Consider the following 22,818-nt stretch of genomic DNA (forward strand, 5'->3'; position numbering starts at 1 on the left):
ATTCCTGCCTTAAGTTGGCGTGGCGTCAACCACCTCTGAACCTGCCCCTGCAGAGCTGACAGAACCTCTGCCCCAGTGTGGCTCCTGTCCCCCAAGCACACCAGCTCAAGCACCGCATGGCATCTTTTGGCCTGCGTACTTGCGTAGCCCCTTGAACGCCTACGGAGCACCGCTGGTTCCGAGGAAGAGGCCATGGAGGAAGAAGAAGAGGAGGGGGTGGAGGAGAGAGGTGTGTCACAATCAGCATTTTGGAGGCGTGGTGGCGGAACAACCTCCAACACTACTGCACCTTGTCCTGCATCCTTCCCAGCTGCCAGCAGAGTCACCCAATGCGCCGTGAAACTTAGGTAACGTCCCTGTCCATGCCTGCTGGACCATGAGTCAGTGGTAATATGCACCTTACCGCTGACCGCCCTGTCCAGCGAGGCATGGACATTGCCTTCCACATGCCGGTAGAGAGCCGGAATCGCCTTCCGTGAGAAAAAGTGGCGTTTGGGTACCTGCCACTGAGGAACCGCACATTCCACAAACTCACGGAAGGGGGCAGAGTCTACCAACTGAAAAGGCAGCAGTTGAAGTGCTAGCAATTTTGCCAAGCTAGCATTCAACCGCTGGGCATGTGGATGGCTGGGAGCAAACTTCTTTCGGCGGTGCAGCAGCTGGGGCAGGGAAATTTGCCTGGTACAATCTGACGTCGGTGTACCAAAAGCAGATTGCCCACAAGTACTTGGCTGTGACACACCTAATTTTACACCTTCATTCCTCTCACTGCAGGTCTCAGAGAGGACTGAAGGTCTAGTGGGGTTGGAAATCTCAGCTGATGAGGAGCAAGGAGAGATCCTCTTTGTTCTTTGGTGTGGGTCTTTTAGATACGCTTGCCAACGAACTGCATGGCAGGTCAACATATGTCTGGTCAAGCATGTGGTACCCAAGCGGGAGATATTTTGGCCACGCGAGATACGCTTGAGACATATGTTGCAAATAGCAGCGGTGCGATCTGATGCACTCGTCTCAAAAAAGGCCCACACCAAAGAACTTTTTGAATAACGCGCAGAGACTGCAGCGCCCTGCACATGTGGAGCTTTGGGGTGTGATGCAGTCAATGTGCTGCCCTTAGGCTGGCCCCTGGAGGGCATCCTGCCTCGTTGGTGATGTGCTGCCGCCTCCTCCTCCTCCTCCTCCTCCTCCTCCTCCTCCTCTCTCCTATCAGGCCCCCACGTTGAGTCAGTGACCTCATCATCCCCTCCCTCCTCATCACTGGAGCAAACCTGGCAGTATGCTGCAGCAGGGGGAGCATGACTGCCAGATTGCTGTCCTTCTTGGGCACCCCCTCTGTCCGCGCTCATGTTACTGCCTTCATCGAGCTCAGTATCGTCATCAGAGCCTTCCAAACGCTGGGCATCCTCCTGGAGCATGTACCCAACACTGTGGTCAAACAGTTCGAGGGAATCCTCATGAGGACATGGTGGAGCTAGGGAAGGAGTCACTGATGACATTGAGCTGAGGGAAGAGGCCGCTGCTTTGCCAGACAAAGCACCCTGGGCATGGGTGAGAGAGGATGAGGAGGATGAGGACGGCTTGGTCATCCACTCGACCAAGTCTTCCGCATGTTGCGGCTCAACATGGCCAGCTGCCGAAAAAAAGGCCAAGCGTGTCCCATGGCCACGTGCTGATGAGGATGCACCGTCTCCACGACCAGCACTAGACACAGAGCCTGCTTGCCCTCTCTTATTGGCTTGTGACTGTCTGCCTCTCCTTCTTGGCCTTCCAGACATACTAATGGCCTGTAGCTGCACTAAGCTGGGATAGAACACCTGTAATTTTCTTCAAGTAGCTTTATATACTGTAACCAGACAAGCCTGCCTGTCAGTAGGAAGATAACAGGAACGGATCTAGCTGAACACTGTGAGCAGGACGCACTGTACTAAATGTAAATAGTCTAGCTGCCTGACCGTGGTACTAATAGGATCAAATAGAACACCTGTTATTTTCTTCAGGTAGCTTTATATACTGTAACCAGACAAGCCTGCCGGTCAGTAGGAATTTAACAGGAACGGATCTAGCTGAACACTGTGAGCAGGACGCACTGCACTAAATGTAAATAGCAGGAACGGATCTAGCTGAACACTGTGAGCAGGACGCACTGCACTAAATGTAAATAGTCTAGAAGATAACAGGAACGGATCTAGCTGAACACTGTGAGCAGGACGCACTGCACTAAATGTAAATAGTCTAGAAGATAACAGGAACGGATCTAGCTGAACACTGTGAGCAGGACGCACTGCACTAAATGTAAATAGCAGGAACGGATCTAGCTGAACACTGTGAGCAGGACGCACTGCACTAAATGTAAATAGTCTAGAAGATAACAGGAACGGATCTAGCTGAACACTGTGAGCAGGACGCACTGCACTAAATGTAAATAGCAGGAACGGCTCTAGCTGAACACTGTGCGCAGGACGCACTGCACTAAATGTAAATAGCAGGAACGGATCTAGCTGAACACTGTGAGCAGGACGCACTGCACTAAATGTAAATAGCAGGAACGGATCTAGCTGAACACTGTGAGCAGGACGCACTGCACTAAATGTAAATAGCAGGAACGGATCTAGCTGAACACTGTGAGCAGGACGCACTGCACTAAATGTAAATAGCAGGAACGGATCTAGCTGAACACTGTGAGCAGGACGCACTGCACTAAATGTAAATTGCAGGAACGGATCTAGCTGAACACTGTGAGCAGGACGCACTGCACTAAATGTAAATAGTCTAGAAGATAACAGGAACGGATCTAGCTGAACACTGTGAGCAGGACGCACTGCACTAAATGTAAATAGCAGGAACGGATCTAGCTGAACACTGTGAGCAGGACGCACTGCACTAAATGTAAATAGCAGGAACGGATCTAGCTGAACACTGTGAGCAGGACGCACTGCACTAAATGTAAATAGCAGGAACGGATCTAGCTGAACACTGTGAGCAGGACGCACTGCACTAAATGTAAATTGCAGGAACGGATCTAGCTGAACACTGTGAGCAGGACGCACTGCACTAAATGTAAATAGTCTAGAAGATAACAGGAACGGATCTAGCTGAACACTGTGAGCAGGACGCACTGCACTAAATGTAAATAGCAGGAACGGATCTAGCTGAACACTGTGAGCAGGACGCACTGCATTAAATGTAAATAGTCTAGATAGAAGATAACAGGAACGGATCTAGCTAAACTGAATACAGTGTATATATATATATGCAACACCTGGGATGCATATATATACACAATACACTGTAAGTGCAGCTAACTGACTGACTGTTCTGCCTAATCTATCTAACTCAAATCAAATGACACTCTCTCTCTCTCTCTCTCTATCTCTCAGCACACCGGAACACACACTACACAGGGCCGCCGTGCAGGCGGCCTTATATAGTGTGGGGTGTGTACTAAATCCCCTGAGCCATAATTGGCCAAAGCCACCCTGGCTTTGGCCAATTACAGCTCTCTCTACTGACGGCGCTGTGATTGGCCAAGCATGCGGGTCATAGTGCATGCTTGGCCAATCATCAGCCAGCAATGCACTGCGATGCCGCAGTGAATTATGGGCCGTGACGCGCCACACGAATTTAGCGCGAACGGCCCATAACGTTCGCAATTCGGCGAACGATCGAACAGCCGATGTTCGAGTCGAACATGGGTTCGACTCGAACACGAAGCTCATCCCTACTTAACACACACTCCTGGTATTTAATGCCCCTTTACGATCCTCCCACTGTTAGTGAAGGAGGTTATACTGCTGCCTCCTAAATGTGTTTTTTTCTAGCTGAATGGAAATTTTGCATTGAAATACTGTGTCACAACCACAAGCCAAGCATTTGGCTTGTGGCTGCTACACAGCCTATTGAGCTTGACGGGCAGCTTCTACTTTTTACTTGACAGGCGATGCTGCCTGTGAAGCTTGACATATTGAGTTAAAATTGCTGCACTGTGAAGCTAAGCATCAAGGCCATGCAGTGCTGGGACAAGGCCATTTGGTGCCCACTGTGAAGATGGCAAACTGCCCCCCCCCCATCCCCACATCTCCCCCATCCCCACATCTCCCCCACTGTAATGTCCACATCTCCCCACTGTAATGTCCACATCTCTCCCACTGTAATATCCACATGTCCCACACTGTAATGTCCACATCTCCCCACTGTAATGTCCACATCTCCCCCACTGTAATGTCCACATCTCCCCCACTGTAATGTCCACATCTTCCCACTGTAATATCCACATCTCCCCACTGTAATGTCCACATCTCCCCCACTGTAATGTCCACATCTCCCCCACTGTAATGTCCACATCTTCCCACTGTAATATCCACATCTCCCCACTGTAATGTCCACATCTCCCCCACTGTAATGTCCACATCTCCCCCACTGTAATATCCACATCTCCCCCACTGTAATATCCACATCTCCCCACTGTAATGTCCACATCTCCCCCACTGTAATGTCCACATCTCCCCACTGTAATGTCCACATCTCTCCCATACATCACAATCTGCTCAGCCTCCACACCCTGATGTCCTGAGCCCACCACATCACAGCCCTAAACAACTCTACTTTCATGTCCTCAGCGAGTCAGCACACACTTTCCTCCTTATCAGTGTCCTCACTCCCTGTAACTTCACCTCCTCCCTCACTTACCATGCACAGACCGAAGATCGGAGGGAGGCACGTCATGTCTCGGATGGAGGGCGGGTGTTGCAAGATGGTGATTGGTTGCTAAGACCGCCCTTCATTCTAGCAGCCAATCACCTGCATGTTAAGCTCCGGCAGCTCCACCCTCCAACCAGAGCTGTCCCACCTCCCGCTGTCGGCTCTGTGTGAGGATTACAGAGATGGCAGGGGGAAGAAAAGGCTGCTAAATGGTGGTACCGCGGCGGGCCACATAGGAGAGTGAGGCGGTCCGCATTTGGCCCGCGGCCCGCCATTTAGTGATGCCCGTTTTAGAAGGACACTTTTCTGTGCCCCCCCCACCCCCAAGAAATTGTCCCGCCCAGGGCATCCGCCCCTTTCGCCCACCCCTTGTACCGGCTCTAAGGCCATGGTACAATGTGTACTCACCCAAGCAGCTGCTATGTTCATTAAGAGGTAGGTGGTCAGGGAGCGGTTCTGTTTAATCATCCTCTTTTAGGTCACCCCCACTATTAGAAACAATTTGGCCATGCCCATTGCTTTCTCTGGCATTCATAACAGAACTTTTTTTTCAACTGTATCCCAGCAGGATGGCTGATAATGTGTCATGTCTGTGTTGTGTAAACAAGGCTAATTACCTATAGATTGGTTTAAAAACAGAACAGAAAGTTTGGGACTTTAAATGAGGTTGGGTAGGGGGCGTTCAACTCCCCTCCTCCATCCCGGTTCAATATATATACCAAAGAAAAAAAAAGCAAAGGGCGGGACTTTAAATGAGGCACACGGGGGCAGGTACAAAAAGTCAGGTATAAAACAGGTTTTATTATATTCAAAATTGTCATATATTCACATGATTTTAAATGTACATAGCTACTATTTCTTACTCTATGTTTCATAAAAGTATACATTCCAACAAGGACTTATAATTACATTGCATGAACAGTTTAATAGCTAAAATCACGAGTAGGGGATATGTGACACATTGAAGTGTCAGATAGACAGGTTAGAGAAAAGGAAACAATGGGTGGGAATGGAACATTCATACATGATTGTTGGTGAGGTACGCCTATAGGTAGATGTGAGCTCTACGCGTTTCGGGACTTAATCGCCACTCTTCAGAAGCAAAAACCAAGGGTAACCTAGGGATATGGAAAACAGTCATATTTAAGGGAAAAAATGCTTTAGGAAAAAATATTGGATAAATGTGGAGTGTGTTCCCCACATAGTACACCTAACCCATCAAACTTACATGCATATGCTTGCGCACAGGCGGCGGGGCCCCGCAAGTCAGGTCAGCCAATGATGACACGCCCCGGAGCTGAGGGGGCCCCCTGGGGCGGCACACCAACAACCCAAGCACCACCCCAGATGGGTCACAGAGGGAAAGCATGGTGATGATTGGTGAAATGAAGAAAAAATAATAGACGGGGCAGTAATGCCCAGAAAAATGGAGAGCCTGTGAAGAATAAGTGACATGTATATTAGACTAAAGGCAACGTGTAGATTAGATAGTAAGTGAGAATAGAGTGAAGGAAGGGGAAGAGTGGGGACTAAGAAAGAGTGAGAAAACAGAAGGAGGAGGCTGAGGTGAAAAGTGAGGGAGAAAAGAAATAATGGGGGGTGGCAAAGAGAAACTTTACCTGCTGCAAGGTGAGTAGGGATGAATTGCAAAAGTGCATGGAAGTCCCAGGGAGGAGGTAACCAGGAGAAAACCAGGGTGGGGGACCCAAACCCGGGGGAGGCCCAGGAGGGACGCGCCGCCACAAAGGGGCCCCCAACGTCATGCACCAGACAGGAAATGGGGGCGAGGAGGGCGCAATGGCGGAGATGGCCAGACACACCAAACCACTCCACCGACAGCGCCCCAACAAGCTCCTCGGACCGCTGGAGATGGAAAGCTCGCCGGCCGGCTTTAACACGCCACGAGGACGCCAAGCCGCCGGCACGAGCGGCATGACGTCGACGCGCAGTGGGGGAGACCCCTCCCCCCCGCGTCACATCGAGGGGGCGGGGAAACACCCAGTGGGCGTCGCAGCTCCGGGACGTGAAACAAGGCAGAACCAAAACAGGCGCCGGCTCGACCAGCCAGGCACAATACAGCATGCATAGCTTGACCAAAAACAATGGGAAGATGCGCCATCGAATTTTTAAATTAGGGGGTAATTTGTCAACTGGATAAATGGGGGAAGGAGGGAAAAAATCTAAATTAAAATAAAAATGAAATAAGTTCAAAAAATGAAATTAGAAAAAACATGATAATGATTGTTAGTGCCTACCGTGTGCCTCCATCCCTAATTGATTATAGATTGGTTTAAAAACAGAACAGAAAGTTTGGGACTTTAAATGAGGTTGGGTAGGGGGCGTTCAACTCCCCTCCTCCATCCCGGTTCAATATATATACCAAAGAAAAAAAAGCAAAGGGCGGGACTTTAAATGAGGCACACGGGGGCAGGTACAAAAAGTCAGGTATAAAACAGGTTTTATTATATTTAAAATTGTCATATATTCACATGATTTTAAATGTACATAGCTACTATTTCTTACTCTATGTTTCATCAAAGTGTACATTCCAACAAGGACTTATAATTACATTGCATGAACAGTTTAATAGCTAAAATCACGAGTAGGGGATATGTGACACATTGAAGTGTCAGATAGACAGGTTAGAGAAAAGGAAACAATGGGTGGGAATGGAACATTCATACATGATTGTTGGTGAGGTACGCCTATAGGTAGATGTGAGCTCTACGCGTTTCGGGACTTAATCGCCACTCTTCAGGAGCAAAAACCAAGGGTAACCTAGGGATATGGAAAACAGTCATATTTAAGGGAAAAAATGCTTTAGGAAAAAATATTGGATAAATGTGGAGTGTGTTCCCCACATAGTACACCTAACCCATCAAACTTACATGCATATGCTTGCGCACAGGCGGCGGGGCCCCGCAAGTCAGGTCAGCCAATGATGACACGCCCCGGAGCTGAGGGGGCCCCCTGGGGCGGCACACCAACAACCCAAGCACCACCCCAGATGGGTCACAGAGGGAAAGCATGGTGATGATTGGTGAAATGAAGAAAAAATAATAGACGGGGCAGTAATGCCCAGAAAAATGGAGAGCCTGTGAAGAATAAGTGACATGTATATTAGACTAAAGGCAACGTGTAGATTAGATAGTAAGTGAGAATAGAGTGAAGGAAGGGGAAGAGTGGGGACTAAGAAAGAGTGAGAAAACAGAAGGAGGAGGCTGAGGTAAAAAGTGAGGGAGAAAAGAAATAATGGGGGGTGGCAAAGAGAAACTTTACCTGCTGCAAGGTGAGTAGGGATGAATTGCAAAAGTGCATGGAAGTGCCAGGGAGGAGGTGACCAGGAGAAAACCAGGGTGGGGGACCCAAACCCGGGGGAGGCCCAGGAGGGACACGCCGCCACAAAGGGGCCCCCAACGTCATGCACCAGACAGGAAATGGGGGCGAGGAGGGTGCAATGGCGGAGATGGCCAGACACACCAAACCACTCCACCGGCAGCGCCCCAACAAGCTCCTCGGACCGCTGGAGATGGAAAGCTCGCCGGCCGGCTTTAACACGCCACGAGGACGCCAAGCCGCCGGCACGAGCGGCATGACGTTGACGCGCAGTGGGGGAGACCCCTCCCCCCCGCGTCACATCGAGGGGGCGGGGAAACACCCAGTGGGCGTCGCAGCTCTGGGACGTGAAACAAGGCAGAACCAAAACAGGCGCCGGCCCGACCAGCCAGGCACAATACAGCATGCATAGCTTGACCAAAAACAATGGGAAGATGCGGCATCGAATTTTTAAATTAGGGGGTAATTTGTCAACTGGATAAATGGGGGACGGAGGGAAAAAATCTAAATTAAAATAAAAATGAAATAAGTTCAAAAAATGAAATTAGAAAAAACATGATAATGATTGTTAGTGCCTACCGTGTGCCTCCATCCCTAATTGATTATAGATTGGTTTAAAAACAGAACATCATTGGCTGACCTGACTTGCGGGGCCCCGCCGCCTGTGCGCAAGCATATGCATGTAAGTTTGATGGGTTAGGTGTACTATGTGGGGAACACACTCCACATTTATCCAATATTTTTTCCTAAAGCATTTTTTCCCTTAAATATGACTGTTTTCCATATCCCTAGGTTACCCTTGGTTTTTGCTCCTGAAGAGTGGCGATTAAGTCCCGAAACGCGTAGAGCTCACATCTACCTATAGGCGTACCTCACCAACAATCATGTATGAATGTTCCATTCCCACCCATTGTTTCCTTTTCTGTAACCTGTCTATCTGACACTTCAATGTGTCACATATCCCCTACTCGTGATTTTAGCTATTAAACTGTTCATGCAATGTAATTATAAGTCCTTGTTGGAATGTATACTTTTATGAAACATAGAGTAAGAAATAGTAGCTATGTACATTTAAAATCATGTGAATATATGACAATTTTGAATATAATAAAACCTGTTTTATACCTGACTTTTTGTACCTGCCCCCGTGTGCCTCATTTAAAGTCCCGCCCTTTGCTTTTTTTTCTTTGGTATATAAGGCTAATTACCTGTTATGGGTATTGTCAGTGTTTACAGATTGTGTTTGATACTGATTAAAGATCGATTGTTTTAGTTTCTAATAGGAATTCTGTCATTTGTTCAGGTTGTCAGTAAAAAATGTGCTCTGTCAGTAAATGTCCCATGTTTTGTCAGTAAAAAAAGTTGCAGGAGGTTGGCAACCCTGGAAGGGTGCCATTGAAAATGAATGGCACCGCAGACAGCAATGCATGGAAAGTGCATTACCATGCTTTGTGGTAACACACTTGTTAGGGCAATGCAGAATTGTAAATCTGAGCTTAAAGTGATACTAAAGTCTCAGGTTTTTTTCTATAAAAATATTAAACATGTTATACTTACCTGCTATGTGCAGTGGTTTTGCACAGAGCAGCCGCCATCCTCCTCTACTCGGGTCCCTCTTCGGTGCTTCTGGCCCCTCCCTCCTGTTGAGTTCCCCCACAGCAAGCAGCTTGCTATGGGAGCACCCAAACCGCTGTTCGGTGTGTCTATTCAGACACGGAGCCGCAGCCTGGTCTCAACCCCTCTCTCCCCTCATTGGCTCACTAATTTTGATTGACAGCAGCGGGAGCCAATGGTGCCTCTGTTGTGTCTCAGCCAATCAGGATGGGGAGTCCCAGGCAGCCGAGCCTGTTGTGCAGCATCGCTGGATTGAGATGGGGTTTAGATAAGTACAGGAAGTGTAGATGTAATCTTATCTTTTCTTAGTTAGTTTTTTATGACTTGATTAAATTGAGCTTATAGAAAGACACACCAGCAACATGATATGAGTAATTGTATACATTAATAAATTCATGTAATATTATAATTTAATATTATTAAATGTATTGTATCTGTTTTCTGGGAGTTCCAATTAAGTTTTAGCTGTCTGTTTACATAAATGTAGTTTGTATTTTGTGTTTACTGCTGTTATGATAAAACGTTAAAAAGTACACTACTGATTTGAATATGCTCGATGGAAGTTGACTTTCATTATTATTTTTTTTTTTTTTTTATTGTTCGTGAACCATATAAATAGTAATGGACGCCTATTAGAGGAAGGAAAACTGATAACTGTTAGTTATTCATAAAGAGAAATTATGTTCTCCTACAAATGTCATGGCATTAAATTAGACAGCGTAGCCATAAAGCTGAAGCAATTCGACAGCCAGAATCCACAATATCCACTGACATTTACCACATCTCATTTTGTGAATTCAGTGTCCACTTTATTTTGTAGAAGTGGATGAACAAGAAAGCTAACAACTTTGAGACATAGAATAGTTTGCTAAACTACAGACACATGGATGTACTAAGCTGTTTTAATTTCAGCATTATATGTTCAGGGTGTGCTTTGTGATTTTTACCTAAAGGTAAGCTTATAAATGCAGGTAAAATGAATATTTACTCTTTTGGCATCCATTGACACTACGGGCGCATGCTCTCTTACATACCTGTGCCGTTCCTTCAAAGCGCTGTGCCATAGCCGTGACTCCTGCACACATGCGTGGGAGTGATGTCATCGTGGCTCAGGCATTCAAGCTGCCAGAGCCCGCGAACCTGGAAGGAAGACAGGGTGAAGATGGAAGCCCTGTCAGTGGTGACAATGCACCACTGGAGGGCTGCGTTCTAAGGTAAGTATTTCATAATGTGCTAGTATGTGATGCATACTAGCATATTATGCCATTGCCTTGCTCGATCTTATGCTGCATCTGTTTCTTGCAGGCTCTAATGACCTGTACACACGAACGCACATTCCGACAACAAAACCCATCAGATTTTTTCCGACGGATGTTGGCTCAAACTTGTCTTGCATACACATGGTCGCACAAAGTTGGTCTGAAATTCCGAACGTAAAGAACGCTGTGACGTACAACACGTACGATGATCCGAGAAAAATTAAGTTCAATGGCCAGTGCTGCTCTTCTGCTTGATTCCGAGCATGCGTGGCACTTCGCGTGTCGGAATCGTGTACACACGATCGGAGTTTACGCGAACGGATTTTGTTGTCGGAAAATTTTAGATCCAGCTCTCAAACTTTGTGTGTCGGAAATTCAGATGGAAAAAGTCCGATGGAGCCTACACACGGAATTGTAGCAAAGTGTAATTTCTTCAGTGTTGTCACATGAAAAAATAGAATAAAATATTTACAAAAATGTGAGGGGTGTACTCACTTTTGTGAGATACTGTATCCATGTCATATAAAATACATGTAAAAAAAAAGTTGCATGCAAAATTAAATAGTCCCAAAAAAAAACTCAATCCACAATTAGCCATCTTCCAAAGTGCTGAAGTGTAATTTTTTTTAGGAAGCACCAGTTTTTCGCCTTTAGTTGTAATAATTTTGAGAATATATGAAGCAGATTTTTGTTCTCTAACCGAACGTGCTAGCGTTCTCCCACATTTATCTCCTGATTCATAGACAATTCTGCGACCTCGCTGTATATCGGCCTTGGCTTGATATCTTAACAGGTCTGTTACCTGCTTGCGGATAAAAAAAAAGATTTTGTTTGAGCGTTGGATTTGGTGCATGTTTATATTGAGCCTCCAATTTATGGATGTCATGTATAAAAGATGTAAGCTTTTCCATCCGCTGGCGTTTAAGTCGTGCGCCAGTTCTTGATAAGAACTGCCTTATGACTGCCTTATGGGCCTCCCATAGGATCCCTACGTCGCAGTCAGGTTGTTTATTGATTTGGAAGTACTGATCCAACTCACGCTGTACATCTTCCACTATCTTAGGGGTCTGGCGAAAGCTTTCATTCAGTCTCCAGGATCTAGTCCCTCTAGTTGACTTTCAGAGAATTTTAGAAGACAGTTCATTATATGGCCAACAAAAGAATCTTGATGATCGTTTGGCACATATTTAGAAGCAAGAGTCATTTTTACTTCTCCTATCTGACCTTTAATAAAGATGAAGCGCCCCATCAGGTCTGCTAGGGTATCTTGACACGACCATGGAAGTCGGCTAGACAATAGTATCAACAAACATTTGGTTTTAGCTAGGTTATTAGTGGAGTAATAAACAGCTGCATAGTATTTATTCTTCAAAATGGGGATTTTATCATCTCTGAAGTGCGTTTCTTGGATAAACGCCACATCTACATGTGAGAGTTTCAGGTCATTTAATAATATGCGTCTCTACTGTGCGACTTAGAAACCTACAGGCAAATTTAAATGGATAGATATAGCTTTGAAATATTTGGGAACGGGGGGGCAGGAGGCGGAGCCTAGCAGAGCAGACATGCATTGTTAGAGCTCCACACCGCTGAGGAGAGAAGAGAAGGACAAAGCGGAGCCTGCAGGCTCAAAAGGTATCCATTTGAACCTTTTTGCCCCAGGGAACAAACTGTGAAAGTTTGGGCAGGAAATATGGTACTGGGAGGAAACCGTGGCAGAAATAAAAATCACCTCACAAAGAGCTCACAGGCACTCACTGCAGCTGAAGCAGCTCCAGTCACCTCACAAGATACAGCATCAGGGCGCTCTCACAGACAGAAAATGTCACAGCAAGACTCTCCATTTGAGTCAGATACAGAACAAATCCTCTCACAAACTTCTCCACAAGCCTCCTCAGTATCCCCAGTAATATTATTACAATTTGAAAAGATGCTTCATAAGGCTTTAAAACAAACCTCAGACCAAATAACAAAAAGCCTAACCAAAGAAATAAGAGAGCTGGAAAACCGCACCGCAGCCTTAGAAATAAAAATGGATGAAATTGAAATTACAACCCAAGAAAATATAACAGAATTGGAACATATAAAAGAAGAGAATTTAATACTTCAAACTAAGCTCGAAGATTACGAAAATAGAGCCAGACGTTCAAACTTGCGCATAAGGGGAATACCTGAAACTGTGACAGACCTGCAATCTACTATTACTGCTCTATTACAAGAACTAAAGCCAGAAATCCCTATTGAACGTTTAGAACTGGACAGAGTACACAGAGCCCTCACAGCCAAAAAGAAAGATGGACCCCCACGTGATATAATCACAAAATTTCATTATTACAGAACGAAAGAACAAATACTAATTGCTGCAAGAGAAAAAAAGGAACTTAATTTTCAAGGACACAATTATCAAATTTTTGCTGACCTATCCCAACTTACTATTACTAAAAGACGATCCATGAAACCCCAACTAATGGAACTGCAACGCCACAACATTATGTATCAATGGGGCTTCCCCTTTTCAGTCAGATTTAACTACCAAGGTACAATTTACAGAAGCAGATCAGCAGATGAACTACAACAAACCCTTTTAAAATTAAATCTGACAGAACCCACAAGCAGCAACTCTCCCACACGCAGAAGAATTACATCATCTTCACCTTCAGGCAGCACCCAGAAAATTTCAGAACAAAATGGGAATCATCATTCTCACAAAAGAGGCCGTTATGCCACATCATCCATGGACCAAGAAGATTCAATGGACTGACATCCTAATTCCTGATATCTCTTCATTTATTATACTAAGAGATGGTTCTCTATAAAAAACCTATATTTATAACTGAATGTAACTGCATTCTGATAGTCACACACTGTGTGGGATCATTACATTCCAGTTATATTTCTTATTACTTCTGATTCATATAGCCTTAGAATATATAAGTGAAATAAGGAAATTCATGTTCAGTTATATATTATCAGGTAATAACAATAGATTTATTACTTTTTAGGACAAATATGTTCAATAATCCAGAAGTAATGGAAGCTTTTTCTTTCTTTTCTTAAAACAAATATATTATTACCTTGTAATAGTTCCTAGAATTATGTTTTTGTTTATTTTAATCTGAAGCAATACAACCTCAATTTTATGAGTTAACATATCTAAACAGTTACATATGAATAAAATATGTAATTGTTTACTCTAAAAGGGTTAAAATCCCAAAATAATTCAAACTATCTTCATCAATACCAAAGTTATTAACAGTACCTTTCTAACTGAATTATTTAGCCTAGGGCAAGACTAACCATATACAACCACCCTGGAATAAATAATTTCAACAAAAACTATATTCTGCACTCCAATTAATGAAACATCATTTTGATGTCTTTTGACATAGCACTTCTCTCCTGTAAGCGGAAGATCCGTGTACCCCCATTAGCCCTCCTCATTCTCCCAACCATATTATGTGGGAGTGTGACGAAGGCACTTATTCCCCTGAGAGAGATATTTATTCTCTTTCACGGGTAAATTGTGATTACTTGCAAAAAATAATTTATACAATGTATCATCTAATCTCATATGTTTTTTGTTTACTCTTTACTCCAGAATTCACTGGTTTCTTTTCTATCTATTCATCTCTTCAGTCCACACAGGTTGATCTGCGCAGTCAGCTCTGCATAACAAAAAGTAAGTCAAAACTATTTGATCTATTGCCATGGCACCACTGAATATACTTTCCCTGAATGTTCAGGGAATAAATGTCCCTCAGAAAAGGACCAAAGCCTTCCGTACTTTCCATAACAAGAAGGCTCACATAGTATGCCTCCAAGAAACACACTTCACCAAAGATTCTACTCCAAAATATATTTCTCCTTTTTATCAACAAATTTACACGGCTTCTGCCTGTACCAAGCAAAGGGGAACTCTAATTGCATTTCACCGATCCACACCATTCACCTTATCATCAGAAATTAAAGACCCAGAAGGTAGATACCTGATACTCATGGGTTATATAATGGATACAGCAATCACAGTGATTTCCTACTACGCTCCTAACAAACAACCTACACCATTCCTCTCACATATATTACAAATGATTAATACACACAAAATAGGAACAGTGATAATGTGTGGGGATTCGAACCAGGTCCTCCTCCCATTTCTAGATAAATCACCTTTTACACCATCCAAAATAACCTCTAGATTACCTTTTTCTCAACTTCTTTCCAAATACAATCTGGTAGATTCATGGAGAGAAAGTAACCCAATGAAAAAGAAATTCACTTATTTCTCGCACCCTCATCAAACTTTCACCAGAATAGATCATATTTTTCTAACAATAGGAATGATACCAGAAATTATTGCATCAGATATAATTCCGATTCCGTGGTCTGACCATAATGCAGTATACACTACTATAGCCTCAGCCATACCAAAAGCGCATGACCCAACGTGGTACTTACCGGACATAATGCTCAAACACCCACTACATCAGATGGCCATTGAACAAGCTTTAAAGGAATACATATCAATTAATAATACAACAGACATCTCCCCAATAACACTGTGGGAAGCTCATAAGCCTGTCTTGCGTGGTACAATACAAAGACAAATGGCACTATTTAAACGGGAACGCAAAAATCTAGCAAAAAAACTAGAACTCAATTTTAATGCAGCCTACATATCATTTCAAGATAATCCATCTCAGAGTACAAAATCTCATCTGGAAAAATCTAGATTGGAATACGATCTATTTCTCACTGAGTCAGTTGATAAATCCCTCAAACGCTCCAAACACAATTTCTACATGAATACAAACAAACCAGGTACATATTTGGCTCGGGCATTAAATTCAACTAACAAATCTTTCAAACCAATACGTTTGAAATTATCAAAAAATGTTTACACTTGTAATCCAGTTAAAATAGTCCATAAATTTCACTCACATCTCGCAACTTTATACAAGACAAACAATGAATTTAATCCTACAGAGGCTGAATCCTTCTTCTCAAAAATAACCTTACCCGAGTTATCTCAGAATCAAAAAAGCAGTTTGGATGAGCCTATAACTATAGATGAAGTTGCTAACACCATAAAAGACCTAAAACTTAACAAAAGATCAGGCCCAGACGGCTACTCGGCTTTATACTATAAAACATTCTCAGAAATACTCTCTCCCATTCTCACTGAAACTTTTAACAAACTTCTAGATGGACATTCTTTTCGGCAAGAAACACTAATGGCAATTGTTTGTATGATCCCAAAACCCCTTTCTGATGATACTTCCTGTGTGAATTATCGGCCTATCTCTCTGTTAAACCTCGATATTAAATTATTAGCAAAAATAATAGCAAAACGCCTCAATAGCATTATAGGAAAATTAATACATAGAGATCAAGTAGGCTTCATGCCAAATAGACAGGCAGGCGATAATATACGCAGGGCAGTGTTATTGGCACATATTGCTAAAAAACGGAAAATCCCTTTATGTTTTCTATCTCTCAATATTAAGAGGGCATTTGACACAGTATCCTGGCAATATATGCAATATTCATTACAAAAATGGGGTTTTGGACCCCACTTTTTAACATGGATCAAAGCATTATATAATAAACCCAAAGCCTATATAAAATATGCTGGATACAAATCTGAAGCCTTTAATATCGAAAGAGGTACCCGACAGGGTTGCCCATTATCTCCCTTATTATTTGCCCTTATACTCGAACCCATGGCCCAATACATCAGAACAAACCAAACTATAACTGGCATTGAAGTAGGAGGTATTACAAACAAATTATGTATATTTGCAGACGACATATTACTTTTTCTATCATCACCACAGGTCTCTGGTCCTAACTTAATACCAGCTCTTGATGGATTTGCAGCCCTATCCGGCCTTATGATTAATCCTAAGAAATGCCTAGTGCTTAATATTTCACTCACAAACATGGAATTGATCCCGGCTAGGGCTGCACTCCCATTCACATGGGCAGAAAAATCAATCCCATATCTTGGAATTCATTTAACAGCATCTCATTCTGACTTATTCTCAACCAATTATCCTCCTGTATTAAGACAGATCACAAATCTAATAAAACAATGGTCGCAACTTCCTTTATCCTGGATAGGGAAGATTAATGCAATCAAAATGACTATTCTACCCAAATTGCTTTATCTATTCAGAGTCCTCCCTATTCCAATTCCTTCCTATTTTTTGAGAATAGTACAAAAAAGAGCAACTTCGTTTATATGGGGCTCTTCTAAACCACGTATACCTATACACACACTACATCTTCCCAAAAATAAAGGAGGCCTGGGATACCCTAATTTTACTAACTACTACAGAGCAGCACATTTGGCCAGTCTGTCCAAATACCATGCAAAACAGGAAATGCCATTATGGGTATTTATAGAGGCTTCAGAAAATGACCCTCTATTAATATCAAATTTATTATGGCTTGATCCTAAAGACCGCTTTAAAATTCATAATCCCATAACTAAACACTTCTTATCTCTCTGGGATAAACTAAAAACCAAATATCAGTTACAATCTCCACACAATCCTCTCCTTTCTTTTATCAGAAATCCGGCCTTTTATCCAGCATGGATCTACCCAAATTCTTTTAAAGCTTGGACAACATCAGGCATTCAGACACTAAATGACTTCATAGCATCTAAATCATTCCTTTCATTCCCATCACTTAGAGAAAAATATGATCTACCAAACTCTGAGATATTTAGATATCTCCAAATCAAAAATTTCTATACACCATTCCTAAAGGGGGATACACCATTATCCCAATTATCCATTTTTGAATCAATCTGTACAAAAGATCCATTTGCTAAAGGTACAATTTCATCACTTTATAATCAATTATATGGAGTAGCAAATCTTAATAGACCCTCTTACGTTCAGAGGTGGGAGGAGGACCTGGGACGAACTTTAGAAGACACGGACTGGTCTAACATATGGCTCACATCTAAGTCATCTTCACCCAACATCTTAGCACTGGAGACAAATTATAAAGTCCTAACTCGCTGGTACCTTGTACCCGCTAGAGTGGCAAAATATTCACCTAATACCTCATCTCTTTGTTTTCGAGGATGCCCAGAAATAGGCACATATTTACACATATGGTGGACGTGCCCAGTAATCCAAACCTTCTGGAAGGAAGTCTTCGTGATTGCATCTAAAATATTTAAAAAAATAATACAACCAGATCCATATTTAACTTTACTTAATCTAAAACCGGAATGGTTAACACTCTCTCAATTCAAACTTATGATCCAACTAATAACGGCTGCAAAACAAACAGTGGCCAAGGCATGGAAATCTCCTACATTGGTACTAGCAGAAACAATTCACAGAATGAATAATACAATGTCCCATGCTAAGATGGTAGCCATCGATCAAAATCAAATTCCAAAATTTGAAAAACTTTGGCATCCTTGGATAAAACAACAGTTCCTGTCAAACTTCAATGACTCTGTCCTGTTGCCATGGTAACAGATTAAATGACTTACAGAGACACCCATTCTAAGGCTTCAAAGAGAACTAAAAAGAATAATAAACTGACGAGCGGGACAACCTTGTGGACCATACCTCTACCTTTCAACCCTTTTTCTTCTTTCTCTTTCCTTTTCTCCACCTTATGATTAAAGCTCATTATCAGAATTTATTTAACCTATATACACTCTACTTGTAAACAATATGTATAGTAGGTATAAATCATTTAAATACCTACAAAAGTAACTAAGGAAATGATATATATCTTTCATTTAGGTTTACGTGAACCCAATGTTTAATATTTGAAATTTCATGATATTTACCTATATAAACCCTACTGTAAAACAATGAGCTTACTTTATAGATCCTTGTAAACTTACTTTATGTATCTTTATAACATTGTATACTCAATAAACTTCTTTTGACAAGGAAATATTTGGGAACGTATATCCCCTCTGATTTATCTTGGGTCTTCGAACTTAAAGGATCACTAAAGATACATTTTTTAAAAAAATAACAAACATGTTATACTTACCTCCACTGTGCAGCGCGTTTTGCACAGAGTGGCGCCAAACCTGGTCTTCTGGGGTCCCTCGTCGGCTGTTTCGGCTCCTCCCCCCGCAAGGAATCAACACTTTCATGCAAGCTCCCTCGCATAGTGTTGAGTGCTTGCGGACGCGCTCCTGTGATACAGCCGGCGTCCATAGCCGCTCACTGTATCACTCGATCTCACCCCCCGGCGCGCCACATCATTGGATGTGATTGACAGCAGCGCGAGCCAATGGCTGCGCTGTTTTCAATCCATCCACTGTAACCAATCAACGGCCAGGCTGAGCGGTGAAGAGGATGTCGGGGGCGAGCGTGGGACTTTCGAGGGGTCAGGTAAGTAAAACGGGGGAGCTGGGGGGGGCGGTATTGTCAGATGCATTAAGGTGAAAAAACGTTTACCTTTACAACCCCTTTAAGTTTCCTCCTCTTATGACCAGAACATGTATTTCTTTGGAGACCTGAAACCGCTGATGGCATTCGTGGTTTGGAAGATATAACCTCCTAAAGATGAATATCTTACCAAAGTATTTATATCTGTTTCAAACCTTACCGATTAAGATACCATCTCAGTATTTCAAACAGGATCACTCCCTATTTATTAAATTTATATGGGCATATAAGAGACCACGTATTTCCAGATTCCAACTATCCTTACCTAAACACAGTGGAGGTATTGCACTACCAGATGTATTTAAGTACTATCAGGCTGTACACACGGGGTGACTTATAGACTGTAACCGCCATTCAATAAACAAACTATGGATTTGAATTGAACAGACACAAACCGATGTCTTACTGAAAGGGGCACCATGGTATTATGATAATCTCCTGTCCTATCTAAAGGTACACCCTCTGATAGGCCCTACAGTACGTACCTGTTCACAGGTGATGCCAAAACTTTACTCTCGTCATCAGATTCCCCACTGATGCCTATCCTTGGGAATCCAAGATTCCCCCCAGGTTTAAGAAACCATCACTTTTCCATCCTACGACAGACTAATTGCTATCGAGCATCGCATTTTTTACTACCAGACGGATGGCCGTCTATAGCTGCACTAACGGATCCCTCGGGCCCTATGGTCTACCGTTCTGGAATGCTTTGCAGCTCCATCATTTTCTCCATTCACTAAAGTCCCCGGTGAGGTTCAGTCGACAATTATCTACATTTGAAAGGTGTTGCACGGAGGAGGGGGCCCTAATGCGGACACTTTCAAAGATGTATGATCTACTGATCACCCCCCCCCCCCCCCCCGGAACAACCATATCTATCGTGGATGGAGAAGTGGGAAAAAGAGATGAACTGTAGGTTCACAACCAGTCAAAGACAAGTTTATCCCGAAACGCCAGATTGCTGCTGGAGATGCCAGGAGGAGAGAGGTACGATGCTACAAATTTTTTGGTCTTGACCAAAGATAATACCATACTGGAAGGAAGTACGGAACATTATTCAAAAGTTTTCTGACTATAAAATACCAGAGGACCCAGCTTTTTTCCTATTGCATGTTACGACTATTCCAGCTAAAAAATATGAGGAATCTATCCTAAGACACTTAGTAAACGCTGCGAAAGCATGTATCCCCCTTAGGTGGAAAAATATGTTACCTCCTACTATTGGATGCTGGCTCCATAAGGTAGAAGAGATTAATAAGATGGAAGATCTTATATTTTCAGCGCAAAACAAACAAGAAAAGTATTATGAGTTATGGAGATGGTGGAATACATTTATCCTCTCTGAAGAAGGTTTGACTTTGCTCAACTCATGATTGTCGATAGTCAAGTCCACCTAAATCTGCTAGTACATATAACACTACCCTCCCCCCAGGACTGACAATGTTGCTCTCCAAAGGTGTCTCTGTTACTTCTCCATCCAGAGGGGAGACACTCTAAAGCCTCGTACACACAATCGGATTTTCCGCAGACAAAACCTCTGACTTTTGTCTGAAGGGCGTTGGTCAAAAACTTGTCTTGGATACAAACGGCACACAATTGTCTGCCAACAAATACGAACATAGTGAAGTACTAGACGTACTACGAGCCGATAAAGAGCAAGTTCAATTGTCAGGCGGCACCCTTTGGGCTCCTTCTGCTAATTTCATGTTAGTAGAAGTTTGGTGAGTGTTGATTCGCGCTTTTCATTTCGCACTTTTCATTTTGTGCTTTTCAGTCCATTTCTGAATGGCCGTTCGTCAACCAGACATGTTGCAGAATCGGAGGAGATAACGTGTTATTTATTATTGGCCTTGGAGTTATTAATTGACCCAAGTCCAGTCCAGGAACAGGAGGAGGAGGATTTATTGGACCAAAAATTGGTTGCTTTATTAATCGTTACCCATTATGTCATATGCTGCGGGAGCTCCAGGAGAATAGTCCAGATGATTTTCGGAATTATCTCCGGATGACTGACCCCTGCTTTCACCAACTCTTGGCATTGTTTTTGGATGCATAGAATGCACTTTTTGGTTAAGTTCTATTGGCAGATAGAATGTCTAATTTTTGTTGTTCATTTTTGTTTTTATTATTTTTTTTATTTATTTTAGTTTTAACTTTGATAATTTGAAGGCAATATCAGACATTAGTATGTCCAAACTGTGTTGATATTGCCTTCATCAGATGGGGTAATGTCACTCCTGTGCAAGCCAAATTTTGAAGATACACACAAATTGAGAGTCAAAATGGGGATTTCCCTCCTGATCCCATGCCTAATGTCAACATGTGCTAGCTCCCATCATGGGGGATCAAAGGACGTGTTTCGGGGGGGAAGCTCTCAGCTACTTGAGTTGCAAGGAAGGTGTTGCACCCACAACAGCGTACATTGATATCCTGTGATGGCAGACAGCACAAAATGACACACTGTGTGCATCTTCAAAATTTGGCTTTCAATATACTTCAAAAAAGATTAAAAAATGTTTAAAATATCAACAAATGGAAGAATTTAGGTGTGTTTTAGATTCTGCCTAAAACATCAATGATGTGTTTGAGTCTTTTTTCAACATCATTGATGTCTTCCTTAATCTGTAAATCCCGATTGCACACCATGATCTTCCCGATGAGGACGTGTGCACTTGCACTTGTGAAATGAGTTTCTTCTTCCACAACATCCACATCACCTAAAATTAAAAAAAAAACACACCATGTATTATCAATTTGCAGGCATACATCTATTACCTGAAGCTGTGGTCTCAGACACTCACCTGTTGTGTTCACTATTTCGCCCACTTCATAAACCTCTCCTTCCTCCACATCCTCTGGTTGTGGTGTTAGTATTTCCTCTTCTTTAGGAGGTGGGGGGTCCCTGGTGTCCTCTGATGTCCTGAGTATTTTCTCCCCTATGTGAGGTATACTTAGCACACAGATATTTGAAGGCAGAAATAGGAATCTGAAACATTGCTTGGAAGTGTCGTACAATTGTCTTTTTGGACAGCGTTCCAAGCTGAAGACATTTTTTTTCCCTTTCTAAAGCTGGAATACTTACATTTTTTGTGCAATTTTCACACATGGAGACACCCCTAGTATCCACTGGAGCACCTGTGTGGGACACCCTAAAAAGTTTTTTCTGGTGTCCCACACTAGTGCTCCTGCATCCAGATGTGTAAACAGCTGCTGAGTGTCCTCTCCTTACACTGAATCAAGTTTACATTTTCATTCTAGTTACAAACCCATCTAGACAACAATGTACTAAACTTCTTTGAATACAAATAAACCTGAACAAATGTAGTTAACCTGTATCTGCCAAAAACATTGTATTAGTGGGTGAACGAACGATGTTTACTACGAATGATTACTGTGCCCACAAACCTGAAAGTTGCCATTTTAAACTGTACAACAGTAAAGAAAAACACAAGGAGCAACACGAACGTAATAAT

This window comes from Aquarana catesbeiana, linkage group LG01 (assembly GCF_042186555.1).
Source record: "Aquarana catesbeiana isolate 2022-GZ linkage group LG01, ASM4218655v1, whole genome shotgun sequence".
NCBI lineage: Eukaryota > Metazoa > Chordata > Amphibia > Anura > Ranidae > Aquarana > Aquarana catesbeiana.